General features: G+C 41.9%; 1 long non-coding RNA gene across 2 annotated transcripts in view; it reads right to left on the bottom strand.

The window, feature by feature from the left end:
- Positions 1-21,037, bottom strand: part of LOC108533850 (uncharacterized) — a 72,680-nt gene that overhangs the window by 3,049 nt on the left and 48,594 nt on the right. Inside the window, exon 3 of one of the 2 annotated variants that reach the window (XR_001886832.1) lies at positions 6,343-6,505. This is a non-coding gene — a long non-coding RNA (uncharacterized LOC108533850). The remainder of the gene's footprint in view (positions 1-6,342; positions 6,506-21,037) is intronic. The other variant, XR_001886833.1, reaches the window with a different exon arrangement.

Genomic DNA, 21,037 nt, shown 5'->3' with positions numbered 1-21,037 from the left:
GCCACCACACCCAGCTTGCTTATTTATTTATTTATGACAGGCTCTCCCTCTGTCACCCAGGCTGGAGTGTAGTGGCACAATCTTGGCTCACTGCAACCTCCACCTCTTGGGTTCAAATGGTTCTTCTGCCTTAGCCTCCTGAATAGCTGGGACTACAGGGGCCTGCCACCACGCCCAGCTAATTTTTGTATTTTTAGTAGTGATGGGGTTTCACCATATTGGTCAGGCTGGTCTCCAAGTCCCAACCTCAGGTGATCTGCTTGCCTCAGCCTCCCAAAGTGCTGGAATTATAGGCGTGAGCAACCACATTCAGCCTAAATTTTACTTTTGTAGAGATGGAATCTCACTGTGTTGTCCAAGCTGCGATGAACTTCGTCAGGTTTTTTTTTTTTTATTTTTTAAACAGAGTTTCTCTCTGTCACCCAGGCTGGAGTGCAGTGGCACCATCTCGGTTCATTGCAGCTTCCACCTCCCGGGTTCAGGCAGTTCTCTTGCCTCAGCCTCCTAGTAGCTGGGATTACAGGTGTGCACCACCACACCCAGCTAATTTTTTGTATTTTTGGTAGAGATGGGGTTTCACGATGTTGGCCAGGCTGGTCTCTCGAACTTCTGACCTCAAGTGATCCTCCCGCCTCAGCCTTCTAAAGTGCTGGGATTACAAGTGTGAGCCACTGCCCCCGTCAGTGATGAAATTCTTTGAATATAAATCTTTGACCACATTTTCAGTTATTTCATTGGATTAAATTCCTAGATTGTTAAGCTTATGGTTAAGATGTTAAGGTTGTTTCTGTTTGCTTATATTTAAGCAAAATGTAAATGTTAATCTATTTCATTGTACCATTGCCACAATTATTTTATTTTTAAATCTTCCAATTTGATGACAAAAGACACATTTCACTTTCTCTTTTTTTCTGGTTTTTTTTTTTTTTTTTAGACCAAGTCTTGCTCTGTCACTCAGGCTGGAGTACAGTGTCACCGTACTGGCTCACTGCAACCTCTGCCTCTGGGTTCATGTGATTCTCCTGCCTCAGTCTCCCAAACAGCTGGGATTATGGGTGCGGGCCACCACACCCCATTGATTTTTGTATTTTTAGTAGAGATGAGGTTTCACCATATTACCCAGGCTAGTCTTGAACTCCTGACCTCAAGTGATGCACTTGCCTCGGCCTTCTAAAGTGCTGGGATTACAGGTGTGAGCCATCATGCCTGGCCTGTTTTTCTTTGATTACTTATGAAGTGTAGCAAGCTTTTTTATCATTGATTATGTTTATTTCTGATTTTATAAATCGCTGGGCATGGTGGCTCACGCTTATAATCCTAGCACTTTTGGAGGCTGAGGTGGGTGGATCACTTGAGCCCAGGAGTTGGAAACCAGTCTGGGCAACATGATAAAACCCCGTCTCTACAAAAAATACGAAAATTAACCAGGCATGGTGGTGTGTGCCTGTAGGCCCAGCTACTTGGGAGGCTGAGGTGGGAGGATCACTTGGGCCCAGCTACTCAGGAGGCTGAAGTGGGAGGATCATTTGGGCCTGGTGGATCAAGGCTGCATTGAGCTGGAAATTGTGCCACTGTCCTTTAGCCTGGGCAGCAGGGTGAGACCCTGACTCAACAAACTGAAACAAACAAAAATATATAATTCTCAATTTGCATTTTGCCTTTCAATTCATGTGCATTTCCACCTGCAAAAATTTTAAAATAATGTAATTATATAATTAAATCTATATTTTGCTTAGTTCTTTCACAGTTCATGAACTGATATATTTTAATATGTAACCAATATATGATCATAGTATTACTTCATTTTTATATTTTCACCAATTTTTTTTTTTTGGGGGGACGGAGTCTTGCTATGTTGCCAGGCTGGAGTACAGTGGTGCGATCTCGGCTCACTGCAACCTCTAACTCCCTGGTTCAAGCGATTCTTCTGCCTTAGCCTGCTAAGTAGCTGGGATTACAAGCATACACCACTATGCCCAGCTAATTTTTGTATTTTTAGTAGAGACAGACCTTCACCATGTTGGCCAGGATGGTCTCGATCTCCTGACCTCATGATCCGCCCGCCTAGGCCTCCCAAAGTGCTGGGATTACAGGCGTGAGCTACTGTGCCCAGGCTAATTTTGTATTTTTAGTAGAGATGAGGTTTCTCCATGTTAGCCAGGCTGGTCTTGAACTCCTGAACTCAGGTGATCTGCCTGCCTCGGCCTCCCAAAGTGCTGGGATTATAGGCGTGAGCCACCGCACCCGGCCTATGAATGATTTGTTAATGTGTTGTTGAATTTGATTTGCAGTATTTTGTTGAGTATTTTTGCATCGATGTTTATCATCTTTTTTTGATGTTTCTTTTTGGTATCAGGGTAATATTGGCCTTATAGAATGAGTTTGGAACTATTCTCTTCACTATTTTTTGGAATAGGTTGAGTAGGATTGGTATTAGTTCTTCCTTAAATGTTTGGTAAAATTCAGCAGTGAAGCCATTGGATCCCAGGCTTCTTTTTTATTACGGCTTTTCCTTATAGTTTTGATCTTGTTTTTTGTTTTGTTTTGTTTTGTTTTTGAGATGGAGTCTCTGTCGCCGAGGCTGGAGTGCATCGGTGTAATACCGGCTCACTGCAATCTCCGCCTCCTGGGTTCAAGTGATTCTCCTACCTCAGCCTCCCGAGTAGATGGGACTGCAGGCATGTGCCACCATGCCTGGCTAACTTTTGTATTTTTAGTAGAGACAGTGTTTCACCTGATCTTGTTACTTGTTACTGGTCTGTTCAGGTTTTGGATTTTTTCATGGTTAATGTTGGTAGGTTGTATGTGTCTAAGAATTCATTTTTTCTAGGTTTTCCCATTTATTGGCATATAGTTGCTTATAGTAGCCTGTAACGATCCTTTGAATTTCTGAAGTATCAGTTGTAATGTCTCCTTTTTCATTTCTGATTTTATTTATTTGGGTCTTCTCTTTTTGTTAGTTTGGTTAAAGGTTGTCAATTTTGTTTATCTTTTCATATCTTGAGATATGAGTAGTAATATTACGGTCTTATAATATTCTGTTTCTCTGTGTACTTACTATTACCAGTGAATTTTGTACCTTCGGATGATTCTTATTACTCATTAACATCTTTTGCTTTCAGATTGAAGAATTCCCTTTAGCATTTCTTGTAGGACAGGTCTGATGTTGGTGAAATCCCTCAGCTTTTGTTTGGGAAAGTCTTTATTTCTCCTTCATGTTTGTAGGATATTTTCACTGGATATACTATTCTAGAGTAAATGTTTTTTTCCTTTTGCACTTGGAATATGTCATACCACTCTATCCTGGCCTATAGGGTTTCCACTAAAAAGTCCGCTGCCAAATGTATTGGAGCTCCATTGTATTTTTTAAAATTGTTACTTGTTTATATTGTCTTGCTGCTTTTAGGATCCTTTCTTTATCATTGACCTTTGGGAGTTTCGTTATTAAATGTCTTGAAGTAGTACTCTTTGGGTTAAACTGGCTTGCATTCTATAACTTCCTTGTACTTGAATATTGATATCTTTCTCTAGGTTTGGGAAATTCTCTGTTGTTACTCATTTGAATAAATTTTCTGCGCCCCCCCCCCCGCCCCACCTCATCTTTAAGGCCAATAACTCTTAGATTTGCCCTTTTGAGGTTATTTTGTATTAATAGGTCTTGTAGATGTGCTTCATTCTTTTGTCTCCTCTGACTTTGTATTTTCAAAGAGGCTGTCTTCAAGCTCACCATTTTTTTCTTCTTCTTGATCAATTCTGCTGGTAAGAGACTGATACATTCTTTAGTATGTCAGTTGCATTTTCAACTCCAGAATTTCTGCTTGGTTATTTTTAATTATTTCAGTCCCTTTGTTAAATTTATCTGACAGGATTCTGAATTCCTTCTGTGTGCTCTCGTGAATTTCATTGAGTTTCCTCTAAACAGTTATTTTGAATTATCTGTCTGTAAGGTCACATATCGCTGTCTCTCTGGAATTAGTCTCTGGTACCATATTTAGTTCATTTGGTGAGGTCATATTTTCTTGGATTACCTTGATGTTTGTGGATGTTTGTTGGTGTCTAGGCATTGGAGAGTTAGGTATTTATTATAGTCTTTACAGTCTGGGCTTGTTTTTACCCATCTTTCTTGCGAAGGCTTCCCAAGTATCTAAAGGGACTTGAGGGTTGTGATCTAAGTCTCTTGTCACTGCATTTATATGTACATTAGATGGCACCCCAAGTGTAGTAAAACTGTAGCTCTTACAGACTCATAGAGGTACCACCTCGGTGGTCTTAGGTAAAATCCAGAATAATTCTCTAGATTACCAGGCAGAGACTCTTGTTCTCTTCTCTTACTCTCTCCTAAACAATTGGAATTTGTCTCTCTCTGCTGAGCTACCTGGAGCTAGGGGAGAGGTTACACAAGCACCCCTGTGGCCACCCCACCACTGGGACTACACTGGGTCAGACCTAAAGTCAGCACAGCACTGGGTCTCTCGCCCAAGGCCTGCAGTAACCACCACCTGTGTTATTCACTCAAGGCCCTAGGGCTTTACAGTCGGCAAGTGGCAAAGCCAGCTATGCTGTATCCTTCCCTTCAGGGTGGCAAGTTCTCTCCATCCCTGGGTGGGTCCAGAAATGTTTGGAAGCCAGGGCCTGGAGTCAGAAACCTTAGGAATCTATCTAGTGCTTTGTTCTGCTGCAGCTGAGCTAGCACCCAAGTAACAAGACAAAGTCCTTCCCATTTTTTTGTCCTCTTTCTGCAAACAGAGGCATCTCTCCAAACAGAGGCATCTCTCCCTGCGGCCACCACCATCCCAGACCTGCAGCAGGTACCACCTGGCTACTGCCAGTGTTCACTCAAGGCCTGAGGGCTCTTGAGTTAGGTTGCGATGAATGCTGCCAGGCCTAGGACTCTCCCTTCAGGACAATGCGCTTTTGCCTGGCCCAGGGCAGGCCCAGAGCGTCTTTGAAAATACAGTCAGAGGAGACAAAAGAAAAAAGAATAAAAAAGAATGAAAATGTCATCTAAGAACCAAGTCCTGGAGTTGGGGACCCCAAGAACCTGCTTAGTGCTCTACATAGCCCAAATAGTAAAGGGAACTTTGTCTTGTAGCTTAGTGTCTCCGGTACCTAAGCTGGAAGCTCTGTTTCCCAGGCCAGGCTGGAGTACAATGGTGTGATTTTGGCTCACTGCAGCTGCCCTTCCCAGGTTCAGGTTTAAGCAATTCTTCTGTCTCAGCCTCCTGAGTAGCTGGGACTACAGGCATACACCACCACGTCCAGCTAATTTTTGCATTTTTAGTAGAGACGGGGTTTCACCATGTTGGCCAGGCTGGTCTCGAACTCCTGACCTCAGGTTTTCCACCCACCTCGGCCTCCCAGAGTGCTGGGATTATAGGCGTTAGCCACCATACCTGGCCCCTTAACTCTGCTTTCTTTTCTCAAGCAGGAGTCTCTCCCTGTAGCCACCACAGCTGGGAATGTGCTGGGTCATACCTGCAGACAGCATGTCTCAGTCTCATCCACGGCCCCACGGCACATACCACCTGGCTACCAGTGCTGATTATTTGGGGCCTCATGGGTCTTTAGTCAGCAGGTGATGAATGCTGCCAGGGCTGAGTCCTTCCTTTCAAGGCAGTGAGTTCCTTTCTGGCCCAGAGTATGTCTAGAAATGTCATCCAGGAGCTAGGGTCTAGAGTGGGGACTTCAGGACGCTGCCCTCTCCTACTGTGGCTGAGCTGGTATCCAAGTCGCAAGACAAAGTCCTCTTTACTCTTCCCTGTCCTCTCCTCAAGCAGAGAGAAGGGGTCTTTCCCAGAGCTGTGAGCTGTGCTGCCTGGGTTTTGGGAAGGGGTGGTACAAGCTCTCCCTTGGCCATCCTGGCTGATGTCTCACTAGATTATGTGTCCCCGAAATCTACTGGCTCTGAGCCCAGCACAGCATCAGGACTTGCCCAGGATTTGCAGTCCTTGTGACTGAGACTACCTTTCAAGTTTATTTAGGACCCTAGAGCACTTTTGCCCACGGCAGCAAGGGTTGCTGGAACTCAGGTTCTAGCCACTGAAATGAATGATTCCCCTCTGGCTAGGTCCGATCTAAAATGCTCCCTCCGTGGGTACGTGGGTAGCGGCTGAGTTTTGCCCAGGGTTACTTTCTGCTGTGACAGAGTAGCACTGAGTTCCAATGCAAAATTCCACAGTACCTGTGCTCTCCCTGCTTCAAGTGCACAAATTCTCTCTCCATGGCACACAGCCACTGCCGGGGGATAGGGGAAGGGTAGTATTGGCAATTCAAGTTTTTCCTGCCCTCTGCAATGCCTCTTTCAGTGATAGCGAGTTAAAACCAGGTTCTGGGATTGCTTACCTGACTTTTGGTTGTTTTCAAGGTGCCTTTTGTGTGGATAGTTGGTCAATTTGTTGTTCCTGTGGGAAGGATGATCAGTAGATGCTTCTATTTGGCCATCTTGCTCCTCCTCCTCCTTCCTTGGGGCAAATTCTTTAGCTACATTGCCCACCTACTCAGTTACCTCATTTAAAGGAAAAGTAAATAATGTTGGAAGTGTAGTTCTAAACTTTGGCTGTACTATTCACAATAGCAAAGATGTGGAATTAACCTCCGTGCCCATCGGTGGGCTGGATAAAGAAAATGTGGTACATATACACCATGGATTACCATGCAGCCGTAAAAAAAGAATGAAATTATACCTTTTGCAGCAATAGGGATGCAGCTAGAGGCCATCATCCTAAGCAAGTTAATTCAGGAACAGAAAACCAAATACTGCATTTTCTCAGTTATAAGTAGGAGCTAAACATTGAGTACACAAGGACGTAAAGATGAGAACAATAGACACTGGGGACTATTAGGGAGAGGGAGGGAGAGAGGTAAGGATTGAAAAACTGTTGGGTACCTGAGTGATAGGATCATTCGTACACCAAACCCCAGTGATACTCAATTTACCAGTTTAACAAACCTGCACATGTATCCCCTGAACCTAAAGTAAAAGTTGAAAAAATAATAATAAAATAAACTTAGGTTGCATATTAGAATTGCCTGTTTAAATACCCAAAGCTCAGGCTATAGTGCAGACCTGGTTGGATCCTGGCATTGTTATTTTTCTTAAGTTTCCCAAATGATTACAATGTAGAGCCAAGGTTGAGAGCCAGTGAAGTTCTTTCAAAGCGCATACCCATTTGATCTTGGGTATTCTGACTTTAGTCATTTCAGAGTAGCTGGGGTAGTTCTAATTAGGGGGTATTGGCTTGATAGACCGAATCTCCTTCATTCTCATATTTCTACTAATAGTGTGCTGTGTATATACAGTGGGGTAAAATCACCCTGGTGAGAAGCAAGTTTGGTATATGGTGCAAGAAGCACTGAACTTGAGGTTCGAAGATCAGGATCTAGTCCTGATCCTGCTACAATCTTTGTGACTTTAGTCAAGTTACAAAACCACTCACTTTATTTCAGGCTGGGTGCTGCTGCTCATGCCTGTAATCCCAGCACTTTGGGAGGCGGGGTGGGCAGATAACTTGAGGTCAGGAGTCCAAGACCAGCCTGGCCAACATGGCAAAACCCTGTCTCTATGAAAAAGAGAAAAATAAAAGACACAATCTGTGTTTCCATTTTCCTCCTCTGAAAGAGTGGGGAAGATAAGACTAATATTCTGTAAATTCCTTTCTAGCTCTAAAACTTCAAGTTTGTGAGCCAGTGGGAATGGGGGAGAGGCAGGTGGACTTCGTGTGCCTGAAGAATAGGTGAGCAAGAGGAGCCACAACACTGACGTGATAGGACATTGTTGAAAGAGCCAACAGTGGGATAAGAGGAAAGAAACTGTGTGAATAAGGAGGTTTATTACCTGGAGGTAAGGGGGTGGGATGGGATTAGATAGGGATAAATAGGAGAGACTGGCCTAAGGGAATACAGAGTTGGAGATGGTGGCAGTGGCTTGGCACCTGGTAATGATGTGGTCCAGGTTCTTATCATGAGTCAAATGGCTCATGGGGAAATGTGGCCAGAGGAGTCCCCTTCAAAAAAGGAGATTAAAAGCAGGAGATATTTTTGTTGTTGCATACCTGAGATGAGGTAAGAGCAGAAATATTGACACTAAGGGTTTAAGAGGTTTTATTGATAGCTAACTTTTGTTTTCAATAGGTAATATATTCACATGATTCAAAAGAAAACATTATTTGAAAAGATACACAGTCAAAAGTCTTGATCTCACCCTCAGCTCCCTGGACCCTATGCCCTTTTGCTTGTAACTTTTTTTTTTTTTTTTTTTGAGACAGGAGTCTCACTCTGTTGCCCAGGCTGGAAAGCAGTGGAATTCCAGCTAGCTGGAATGCTGATGATGGCACACTGCAACCTCAGTCTCCTCAGCTCAAGTGATCCTCCCAATTCAGTCTCCTGAGTAGCTGGGACTACAAAACCCAGTCGATTTTTTATTCTTCTTATTTTTTTTTTTTTAGTTGAAACAATATCTCACTATGTTGCCTGGGCTGGTCTCGAACTTATGGGCTCAGGCTGGAGTGCAGTGGCACAGTCACGACTCGCTGTAACCTCTGCCTCCCGGGCTCAAGTGATTCTCCCACCTCAGCCTTCTGAGTAGCTGGGACTACAGGCACATGGTACTACACCTAGCTAATTTTTTGTATTTTTTTGTAGAGGCAGGATTTCACCATGTTGCCCAGGCTGATCTCGAATTCTTGAGCTCAAGCAGTCTGCCCTCAGCACCACCAAAGTGATGGGATTACAAGCATGAGCTGCTATACCTGGTTCCAGCTTTTTCAATATGAAAAATTTCAGGTTGGATGTGGTGGCTAATGCCTATAATCCCAGCACTTTGGGAGGCCGAGGCAGGAGGATTGCTTGAGCCTAGGAGTTTGAGATAAGCCTGGGTGACATAGGAAGACCCTGTCTCTACAAATAATCAACAAATTAGCTGGGCATGATGGTGTGCATCTGTAGTCCCAGCTACTCTGGGGCTGAGGTGGGAGGTTACTTGAGCCCAGGAGTTTGAAGCTGCAGTGAGCTGTGATCATACCACAGCACTCTAGCCTAGGTGACAGAGCAAGACTCTGTCTCAAAAAAAAAAAAGAAAAAAAATTCAGACATATACAAAAGTTGAAACAATAATACAGTGTACACCATGTAGTTTAAACAAGTGTTAACATTTTGCCATATTTGTAATATCTACCTTTGTTGAATAATTTGAAAACAAGCTGCAGACATAATGACACTTTATCCCTGTGCTTTAGCATGCATCTTCTAATAATAAAGAACATTCTTGGCTGGGCGCGGTGGCTCAAGCCTGTAATCCCAGCAGTTTGGGAGGCCGAGACGGGCGGATCACGAGGTCAGGAGATCGAGACCATCCTGGCTAACACGGTGAAACCCCGTCTCTACTAAAAAATACAAAACTAGCTGGGCAAGGTAGCAGGCGCCTGTAGTCCCAGCTACTCGGGAGGCTGAGGCAGGAGAATGGCCTAAACCCGGGAGGCGGAGCTTGCAGTGAGCGGAGATCTGGCCACTGCACTCCAGCCTGGGTGACAGAGCAAGACTCCGTCTCAAAAAAAAAAAAAGAACATTCTCTACCTAATTACAAATAACATTACCACACCCAAGAAAATTAAAAATAATGCCCTAAATCTTCTACTCAGTTCACATTCAGTTTCCCCCAGCTGCCTAAAAAATTATTTTATGACTGTTTTCTTCAAACCAGATGTGAGTAACATTTCTGCATTGCATTTGGTTGTTATGACTCTCAGTCTCTTTTAATCTATAACTCTATCCTTCCCCTATTTTTTCCCCCAAGGTTTTGGCTTTTTGAAGAGACCAGACCAGTTTTATTGTAGCAAGTTCCATATTCTAGTTCTGTCAGATTATGTTTTCTTCTGATTTTTCTTGTTGCTCTATCTGTTGAATTTCCTATGAAGGAGAAATTACATTTGAAGACTTGTTTAGACCCAGGTTAGGCACTTTTGGTAATAATACATCATAACTTAGGCTGTGTACTTAAAGTTACATCACATCAGGAGGCATAAATGAAGAGTCTTATTCTGATTGTTGCTGAGTTTGATCACTAGGTTAAACTGGCGACTGTCACGTCTTCCCATTTTAATGGTACTCAGTTTTTTCCCCTTTGCAATTAGGAAGTAATCTCTGGAATGATCCTTTGGCACTGTGGTAAACTTATGTTTTCCAACAATTTTTGATTATGCAAAAATGATTTTTTGCAACCTGTGATCATCCTTGCCTGAATCATTTATTGCATTTGGGGTTGCACAATGGTGATTTTGAAATTCTTTCTTTCCTTCTACATTTATTGACTGGTAGTCTTCTGTAAAAGAGAGCTTTGCTGCTCTACTGAGGATGAACCCTTCTAAAAAGGCTGTAAATTGCTTAATTCTTTCTCTTTGCCAGTCTTCAGAATAAGTCATTAATGTCATAGGTACCTCCAATGATGGGAAGAGGTGTTTTTTGTTTGTTTGTTTGTTTGTTTTTCTGAGACGGAGTCTCACTCTGTCACCCAGGCTGAAGTGCAGTGGCATGATCTCGGCTCATTGCAAGCTCTCCCTCCCGGGTTCATGCCATTCTCCTGTCTCAGCCTCCCGAGTAGCTGGGACTACAGGCGCCCGCCACCACACCCAGCTAATTTTTTGTATTTTTAGTAGTGATGGGGTTTCACCGTGGTCTCGATCTCCTGACCTTGTGATCCTCCTGCCTTGGCCTCCTAAAGTGCTGGAATTACAGGCGTTTGCCACCGCTCTCGGCCGAAGAGGTGTTTTTTTGTTTTTTCACTCTCTGAGTTATTGCTGGGGATTCATGGATTCTTACTTATTCATGATATAATCAATTTTAGTAATTTCCCATTCTCTTTTGATACTCAAATGGACTCAAATTTGCCCAGTGGAAAACCCTTAAAACTGGCTCCTGTGTTCTTGTAACACACTCTTCATTAGTATGAGTGCTTCCTTCCCTCCAGTATAATATCGTTTTTTAAATTCACCTTGTAAGATAACCATTTTTATTGGTCTCATATTTCTTTCTAGGGTATTTTAACACTAGCATATGTAAAATATTTTTTCTCCCCTTTCCCCCAAAAAAGTAGCGCAATGTACTCAATACTCTGTTTTTTTCTTTCAAAAATACCTTGGAAATCTTTTGTGTCAGTACACAGACAGCATTCTCCTTCTTGCTGTGTGTTTTTTTGTTTTTCAGTTTTTTTTTTTGCATTTCATTTGTATGGATGTTCTGTAGTTTAAATCAGTCCCTATTGATGGACATCTGGGTAATTTCCTAACTTTTGCTATTACAAGCAATGCTGTAGTGAATAACACTATACATATGTCATCTTGTATGGTGATAAGTGTATCTGTAGGATTGCTATCCAGAAGTAGAATTGCTAGGTTAATGGTTTATGTAATAGTAATTTTTTTTTAAGAGATGAAGTTTCACTGTGTTGCCCAGACTGGAGTGCAGTGGCTATTTACAGATGCTATTATAGCTCACCACAGCCTTAAACTCCTGGTCTCAGGCAGTTCTCCTGTCTTAGCCCCTCAAGTACCCAGGATTACAGGTGTGTGCCAGCACACCCAGCTTGTAATTGTGATTTTGAAAGACATTACCTAATTACTGGTGTTGTACCACTTTGCACTAATACCAGCAAAGAATAAGAGTGCCTGTTTCACCATAACCTTGCCGGAACAGTGCATTATCAAATTTTTGGAATTTAGCTAATCTGATGAGTGAAAATTGTTTTTTGCTTCTTTTGTGTGAGGGTAAACATCTTTTCATATGTTGAATGTTCATTTGTATTTATTTTCTGTGAATTTTCTGATCATATTCTTTGTCCATTTTTATACATTTATCCAAATTGATCTTTTTATTTTAAATGTCTGCATAAGCACATACACATACACATACCTATGCATATATGTTTTTTTCTATATCATTCTATATAGGGAGATTTGTTCTTTTATCACTGATAAGATTGCAAGTATTTTTTTCTTAGTCTGTTGTTTTTTTGATTTGCAATGTTTTTTGCTTTGCAGAATTGATTTTTTTTGCATTTGAACTTATCAATCTTTTCTCTTATGGCTTTATTATTATTATTTTTTAGAGACAGGATCTAGCTGTCTTGCCCAGACTGGATTGCAGTGGCATGATCATAGCTCACTGTAACCTCAAGCTCTTGACCTCAAGTGGTCCTCCTGCTTTAGTCGCCTGAATAGCTGGGACCACCAGCATGCACCACCACGCCAGTTCCCTGTATAAGTTTTATATCTACAGTAAAGAATATTTCAAGACTTAAACTGAAAATTTAATGAAAAATATAATGTATAGATATTATGGATAAAATCGGAAAAAAACTTATACCTAAAACTTTGTGAAGTTTAAAAAGCTAAATTTGAAATCCTATTAGAAAAGCAGGTCTTATATTTCATATATGTACAAAATATTTTGTTTTGGGCTGTAAGCATATGCAAATAGTGTGACATGTTAATTCATCTTAATTTGACAGAATTAGGAATGAAGGTATAGAGAGGGCTCTAAGGCTTAAAGTCACAGTTTTGTGATTCCTAAGTGAAGCTGGTGTAAGTCTGTGAGTTTTGCTTCTACAGTCTTTGAATGCTTGCTGATGAGTGGCCTAAAATCTCAAAAAAGGCTGCAGGCAGTGGCTCTTGCTTGTAATCTCAGCACTTTGGGAGGCTGAGGCAGGTGGATCGCTTGAGCCCAGAAGTTCAAGACCAGCCTGGGCAACACGGTGAAACCCCGTCTCTACCAAAAAAAAAAAAAAAAATTATCCAGATGTGGTGGCATACGCCTGTGGTCCCAGCTACTTGGGAGCCTGAGGTGGGAGGGTTGCTTGAGCCCAGAAGGTTGAGCTGCAGTGAGCTATCATCTGTTACTGCACTCCAGCCTGGGTGACAAAGTGAGACCCTGTCTCAAAAAAAAAAAAAAAAAAAAAAAATCTCCAAAAAGATAATCTTTGTAGACTTAATGAAAAAACCTATTTTAACATTCTCTAAAAAGGGACAATGTTGACTTGATAAGTTGGTGAACTACATTGACTTTTTTTAAAAAGATAGGTTAGTCTTTAAGTTCTGGTATAATACTGTGGCTTTATTTTTTTCTCTCTCCCTCTCTTTTTTTTTTTTTTTTATTTTGTTGTTGTTTTTAGAATTTTGATTGGCTGCTTGGTGCTTACCTGGAGAATCCAAGCGCCTAAAAAATGCCGGCTTATTGGACTTAGAAGTATGACCTGGATAAATTGATAAAAATTAAGAAAGGAGATTTTTGTGAGTGAAACCTTATATTGAGAGCCAATTTAGTATATATATTAAGCCAACTAAATGGCTTAATATAAAGCCAAACTTAATGCTTATTCTTTTTTTTTTTCTGATACTTCTTTCTTTTTGGAAAAACTGTCCTAGAATGCCATTTATTAATCTTGGAGACATTTAATAAAATACAAAATGCCATTCTTCTATTTTTAAATGGGATTTTTACTACAAACCTATGTAGTTTCTCATCTTTTTTTTATAAATGATAATCTTAGGTTTCACTGTAGAAAACAATGAAAGACCAGTAAACAATACTTATTTTTAGAATTTATGTTGATTAAAACTATAATAGGGGCCGGACGCGATGGCTCACGCCTGTAATCCCAGCACTTTGGGAGGCCGAGGCGGGCGGATCACAAGGTCAGGAGATCGAGACCACGGTGAAACCCCGTCTCTACTAAAATACAAAAAATTAGCCGGGCGCGGTGGCGGGCGCCTGTAGTGCCAGCTACTAGGGAGGCTGAGGCAGGAGAATGACGTGAACCCAGGAGGCGGAGCTTGCAGTGAGCCGAGATCGCGCCACTGCACTCCAGCCTGGTGGGCAGAGTGGGACTCCGTCTCAAAAAAAAAAAAAAACTATAATAGGATATTGTACTTCAAATAAATACCTTTGATTAAAAATAGAAATAAATGTATGTTGAAAGTTGCAAACTCAGCATAACTCATAGTTTGATACTGTATTTAGATCTGAGGTGAGCTAAAGCCCAGCAAAAATTAGATTGTTTTTATCTTGAAATTTCTATTTCCCTCCCTCCTAGCTTTTGTGTAGCACTCCAATAACAGATCCTGGCAGTCCCCTGCTGGGAGGTATGTCATAATGGGTTTAAATTGGCACAGGGGACTCTTCAGAAGTGCTTCATAAGCCCACATGAGAAGTTGTTAATATTAAAACACTTTTTGCATCATCTCCCTGCCCTCTCTCCTTCTTCTTTTGAGAATTTCCTTCATGTACAGTATTATGACAGGGGCTTGGATATGTGCCTTGGTGCCCTAACATCCTTAGATTTTTATCTCAGTTTGTTGAAGTGGCTACTCTGGCAAGCAGTCGTTGTTTACGTTAAATGTAATTTAAGAGTTTATTGCTGGTTTTCCTTAAAGACACTGGCATTTGCAAGTTGCTGAGAGGTAGTTTTTGTATCTAGAAAGTTTTTTTTTTTTTCTTTCTTTCTTTCTGAGACTTAAGAACTTTGTGCCAGGAGCAGAAGCCCATCATTTCTGCCAGGGTGAGCAGTGCATTGAGGTACAACCAATCCTTCACTCCCAGATCCTAGGAGGAAAGAAGGAGTGCTATTAGGAGCAAAGAGGGAAGGAAGCAAGCACTGTAGAGCTGTTGCCACAAGCAGCTACTCTTCTGTGTAAATCTTCATCTGACTAACAAAGACTGCCACTCCCTACTTAGAGAATACTCATGCTGGGTGAACAATTGACGTTTTAAAGCAGTAAAAGATACAAGAAAATTACCTAGGGAAAACATTTTTCTAAAAGCATGTTTTGGGAAGAAATTAAATGTGCTACTTTCTCTGTGGAGTGGGCTGAGTTCTGAGTTGTTAAAAATGCATCAGGTTAAAATGCACATAACATAAATTAGCCATTTTAAAGTGAACAATTCAGTGGCATTTAGTAGATTCACATTGTACAACCACCACTTCTGTCTAGTTCCAAAACATGTCCGTCACTCCAAAATGAAACTTCATAACCATTAAGATGTCCCATTCCCCATCCCGCTCCCACTCACAACCACTAATCCTTCTGTCTGTCTCTATGAATTTACCTATTCTAGATATTTCATACAAATTAGGCCGGGTGCAGTGGCTTACGCCTGATATCCCAACACTCTGGGAGGCCAAGGCGGGTGGATCACTTGAGTCAGGAGTTTGAGACTAGCCTGGCCAATATGGTGAACCTCATCTCTCCTAAAAATAAACAAAATTAGCCGGGCATGGTGGTGTGTGCCTGTAATCCCAGCTACTTGGGAGGCTGAGGCAGGAGAATCACTTGAACCTGGGCGGCAGAGGTGCCAAGATCACGCCACTGCACTCCTGCCTGGGTGACAGAGCCAGACTCCATCTCAAAAATAATAATAATAGGCCGGCCGCCGTGGCTTACGCCTGTGGTTCCAGCACTTTAGGAGGCCGAGGCGGGCAGATCACAAGGTCAGGAGATCGAGACCATCCTGGCTAACACGGTGAAACCCCGTCTTTACTAAAAATGCAAAAAATTAGCCGGGCGTGGTGGTGGGCACCTGTGGTCCCAGCTACTTGGGAGGTTGAGGCAGGAGAATGGCATGAACCTGGGAGGTGGAGCTTGCAGTGAGCCGAGGTCATGCCACTGCACTCCAGCCTGGGCGACAAAGTGAGACTCCCTCTCAAATAAATAAATAAATAGTAATAATAAAATAAATAAATGGAATTGTGCAATATATGACCTTTTATGTCTGACTGCTGTTACTTAGCATATGGTTTTTGAGGTTTATCTACATTGTAGCATGTATCAGCACTTCATTCCTTATTATATCTAAATAATATTCTGTCTATATGTATCTACCACACTTTGTTTATCCATTCACCTGTTGATGGACATTTGAGTTTTTGGCTATTGTGAATAATGTTGCTGTGAACATATGTGTAATTTAGAGTTTTTTTTTTTTTTTTTTTTTTTTTTTTAAAGTAGAAACGGGGTTTGCCACGTTGGCCAGGCTGGTCTCGAACTCCTGACCTCAAGTGATCCACCCGCCTTGGCCTCCCAAAGTACTGGGATGACAGGTGTGAGCCACCGTGCCCGGCCTTTCTTAAATTTTGTTTTTACATTTTTTTTTTCAGTGAATATTCTTCCATTTAAGGCAGGAATAATTGCCATAAAGAATATTATTTTGTTGTTATGCTGTGTGTGACTGTAACACTTAGACATTTACTGAATGTTTATAATCATTTTTAATTTTTTTGAGACAGAGTCTCACTCTGTTGCTCAGAGCAACAGTAGTGCAGTAGCACAATTTCAGCTCACCACAACCTCAGCTTCATGAGTTGCTGGGACTATAGGCACACACCACCAGGCCCAGCTAATATTTGTACTTTCTGTAAAGATGGGGTTTCACCATGTTCCCCAGGCTGGTCTCAAAATCCTGAGCTTGAGCTGTCTGCCCACCTTGGCTTCCCAAAGTGCTGGGATTACAGGTGTGAGCCACCACACCTAGCCATAGTAAGCCTTTATGCAAAGTTGGAGTAGGAATTTGCAGAACTGCTGATAAACCTGTGACACAGTATCAAGATACCTACCTGTAAATACAATGTCAGGTATTTGATGCCTCAATAGTCAGAAAAACTGTTGGATTTCCTCCCTGTAGGGCTTTACAATAACCTTTTTATCCTTACATTTTTCTAAAGATAAATTATTTGTTAGATGAGTAAGAAAGATACCATTGTTGTCATTGGTTGACTTCAATAGATTGAAACTTGAAGAAATTGCATTTGATCACTGCTATTCACTTAACTTTTCTCATTAGTACTACCATAGTTCCCTCAAAGTTTGTTGAATAAAGCTTTCTAGATGTTGCTTCATACAGCACTTAGATGAATTGTTGATTTCCTAATATCAGGCCCCCACGTAACCTATGGTGTATACTTTTTTGTAAGTTGTAACTTGAAATTTTCAGATGCTTTGAACTTAAAACATAATCTAGCAATTCATTGGCACACCAAGACAAAATATCAACCTGCTAAAGAGATTTATTTATTTATTTATTTATTTATTTATTTTTGAGACAGAGGTTCACTCTTTTTGCCCAGGCTGGAGTGCAATGGCGGTATCTCGGTTCACCGCAACATCCGCCTCCCAGGTTCAAGTGATTCTCCTGCCTCAGCCTCCCTAGTAGCTGGGATTACAGGCATGCGCCACCACACCCAGCTAATTTTGTATTTTTAGTAGAGACAGGGTTTCTCCCTGTTGGTCAGGCTGGTCTCAAACTCCCGACCTCAGGTGATACACCTGCCTCGGCCTCCCAAAGTGCTGGGATTACAGGCTGTTTATTTAATCTTCAACTTTAAAAACTAGCTGTCATTCAGTTAAGCCTATGAGGTAGGAGGTGGGAATCGACTCCAGAGGCAGGGCTTGAACACCAGACCAAACTGAGGACTAGCTAAAACGGGGTGGGGCAGGAGCAACTTTTCATAAGACATGTCCACCGGTGTGCCATTTCAGTTTATCATTGCCATGACAACACCCAGGACTTACCAACCCTCTCCATGGCAATGACCCAAGTTACCATACTTTTGCTAGCAATTTCTGCATAAACCACCTGTTAATCTACACGCTTAAAAGTAGGTATAGGCCAGGTGCTCACGCCTGTGATCCCAACACTTTGGGAGGCCGAGGCGGGTGGATCACCTGAGGTCAGGAGTTCGAGACCAGCCTGGGCAACACTGTGAAACCCCATCTCTACTAAAATGTGTCACTGCACTCCAACCTGGGCGAGACAGAACCCGACTCCATCTCAAAAACATTAAAATAAATAAATACATGAAAGTAGATATAAATATAACTCCTGGCCGAGTACAGTAGGAGGCCGAGGTGGGCGGATTGCTTAAGCTCAGGAGTTTGAGACCAGCTTGGGCAACACGGTGAAACTCTTTGTCTCTATCAAAATGCAAAAAATTAGTCAAACGTGGTGGCGTCCGCCTGTAGTCTCAGCTAATTGGGAAGCTGAGGCAGGAAAATTGCTTGAACCTGGAAGGCGGAGGTTGCAGTGACCTGAGATCACACCACTGCACTTCAGCCTAGGTAACAGAGCGAGACTCCATCTTAAAAAAAAAAAAATTTTGGTGTAAATATAACTGCAAAACTGCCCTGAGCTGCTAGTCTCAGCACACTGCCTGTGGGGTAGTCCTGCCTCTGCAGGAGCAGTCACAGAGTTGTAACACTGCAGCTTCAATAGAGCTGTTTTCTTCTACCCTACCCTGGCTCACCCTTAAGTTCTTTCCTGAGTGAAGCCAAGAACGCTTGAAGGCTAAACCCCACTTTGGGGGCTTGCCTATCCTGCATCAAATACAGGTTAATTTGTAAATGGCAAAGTTTGTTTTGAGGTTTTTCCTCAATAACTTGTTTCCTAGGCCTGTTAGGCTATCTCTAAAATAGATCTTGCTCTTTTAATTTTTTTTTTAAGAGCGGGATCTTGCTCTCTTACCCAGGCTGGAGTGTAGTGGCACAATCACAGCTCACTGTAACCTTGACCTCCCAGGCTCAAGCAGTTCTGCCACCCTAGCCTCCCGAGTAGCTGGGACTACAGGTGTGCATCACCACACCTGATTAATTAAAAAAAATTTTTTTTTGTAGAGACGGGCTCTTACTGTGTTGGCAGGAGTGGTCTCAAAATATCCTCCAACTTCAGCCTCCCAAAGTGCTGGAATTACAGGCCCGAACCACCACACCTGGCCTATTTTGTGTTTTAAAAAGATCCCTCTGGGTGCTGCCTGGAGACAGATTGGAGGAGGATAAGAGTGGAGGCAGGAGAGACGTGAAAGCACACTTTTTAATGGGGTTGTTTTTCTGATAAATTTGTTTAAGTTTCTTGTGGACTCTGGATATTGGACCTTTGTTAGATGGGTAGATTGCAAACATTTTGTCCCATTCTGTAGGTTGTCTGTTCATTCTGATTGATGATAGTTTCTTTTGCTGTGCAGAAGCTCTTTATTTTAATTAGATCCCATTTGTCAATTTTTTTATTGCAATTGCTTTTGGCGTTTTTGTCATGAAATCTTTGCCCATGCTCATGTCCTGAATGGTATTGCCTAGATTTTCTTTTTTTTTTTTTTTGAGATGGAGTCTCGCTCTGTCGCCCAGGCTGGAGTGCAGTGGCCGGATCTCAGCTCACTGCAAGCTCCGCCTCCTGGGTTTACGCCATTCTCCTGCCTCAGCCTCCCGAGTAGCTGGGACTACAGGCACCCGCCACCTCGCCCGGCTAGTTTTTTGTATTTTTTAGTAGAGACGGGGTTTCACCGGGTGAGCCAGGATGGTCTCAATCTCCTGACCTCGTGATCCGCCCGTCTCGGCCTCCCAAAGTGCTGGGATTACAGGCTTGAGCCACCGCACCCAGCCTGCCTAGATTTTCTTCTGAGATTTTTTAGTTTTGGGTTTTACATTTTAGTCTTTAATCCATTTTGAGTTAATTTTTGTAAGGATGGTGTAAGGAAGGGGTCCAGTTTCAATTTTCTGCATATGGCTAGCCAGTTCTCCCAGCACCATTTATTAAATAGGGAATCCTATTTAGTCATAACAGTCTCTCAGATCACAGCACAATCAAATTAGAACTCAAGATTAAGAAGTTCACTCATAACCACACAACTAAATGGAAATTGAACAACCTGCTCCTGAATGACTTTTGGGTAAATAATGAAATTAAGACAGAAATCAGGAAGTTTTTTGAAACTAATGAGAACAAAGAGACAGCATACCAGAATCTCTGGAATAGTGTTAAACAGTGTTAAGTGGGAAATTTATAGCACTAAATGCCCACATCAAAAAGCTAGAGAGATCTCAAGTTAACAATCTAACATCTCAACTAAAAGAACTGGAAAATGAACAGCAAATAAACCCCAAAGCTAGCAAAAGATCAAGAAATAACCAAGATTAGAGCTGAACTGAAGGAGATAGAGACACGAAAAACCCTTCAAAAAATCAGTGAATCCAGAAGCTGGTTTTTTGGGGGGGAAAAAAAAATTGATGGATCACTAGCTATAATAGACCACTAGCAAGACTAATAAAGAAGAAAGAAGAATTAAATAAACAATCAGAAGTGATAAGGGGGCTATCACCACTGATACCACAGAAATACTATAAACACCTCTATGTACATAAACTAGAAAATCTAGAAGAAATGGATAAATTCCTAGACACATACACTTTGAACTGAACCAGGAAGACTGAACCAGGGAGAAACTGAATCTCTGAATATACCAATTAACAAGTTCTGAAATTGAGGCAATAATAAATAGCCTACCAACCAAAGAAGTTTCTTTAAAAATTATTTTTTTGGAGGGAAGGCCAGCAATATTTCATAGACTTTCAATTTCTCTCTCTTTTTTTTTTTTTTTTAAAGTACTGTTGGCCGGGCGTGGTGGCTCACGCCTGTAATCCCAGCACTTTGGGAGGCCGAGACGGGTGGATCACGAGGTCAGGAGATCGAGACCATCCTGGCTAACACGGTGAAACCCCATCTCTACTAAAAAATACAAAAAACTAGCCGGGCGAGGTGGCGGGCGCCTGTAGTCCCAGCTACTTGGGAGGCTGAGGCAGGAGAATGGCGTAAACCTGGGAGGCGGAGCTTGCAGTGAGCTGATATAAAGTACTGTGTAGTGCCCATAGTATTGTTAAACTGACAGTTCCTGTATCTGCCAGCATAAAGTTTTCCAGATCTAGATACACAGTCCTCATGTCATGACCAACGGCCTATTTAGGGAGACTTATCAAAGTCCAGGCTTTTTAGTTAGTCTCCTTTCTGGTTAAAGATTCTTTTGGAAAATGTTTCTTAGATTTTAAATTGTTTTATTGCAGTTGTTCCAACTTTGGAATAGTTGCTAAATAGCTATAGCTTTGTAGGCAGTCATCATTTTTCCTGCTAAGCAGCAACTTTTAAGCCCTAAAAATCTTTATTAGTTGTGTTTAATTACCTCTAAAGTTTATTAAAAATCTGTAAAATGGGCTGGGCGCAGTGGCTCACGCCT

This window comes from Rhinopithecus bieti, unplaced genomic scaffold (genome assembly GCF_001698545.2).
Source record: "Rhinopithecus bieti isolate Rb0 unplaced genomic scaffold, ASM169854v2 scaffold_65, whole genome shotgun sequence".
Classification (NCBI taxonomy): Eukaryota; Metazoa; Chordata; class Mammalia; order Primates; family Cercopithecidae; genus Rhinopithecus; species Rhinopithecus bieti.
This window is presented reverse-complemented; position numbering and strand designations above follow the sequence as displayed.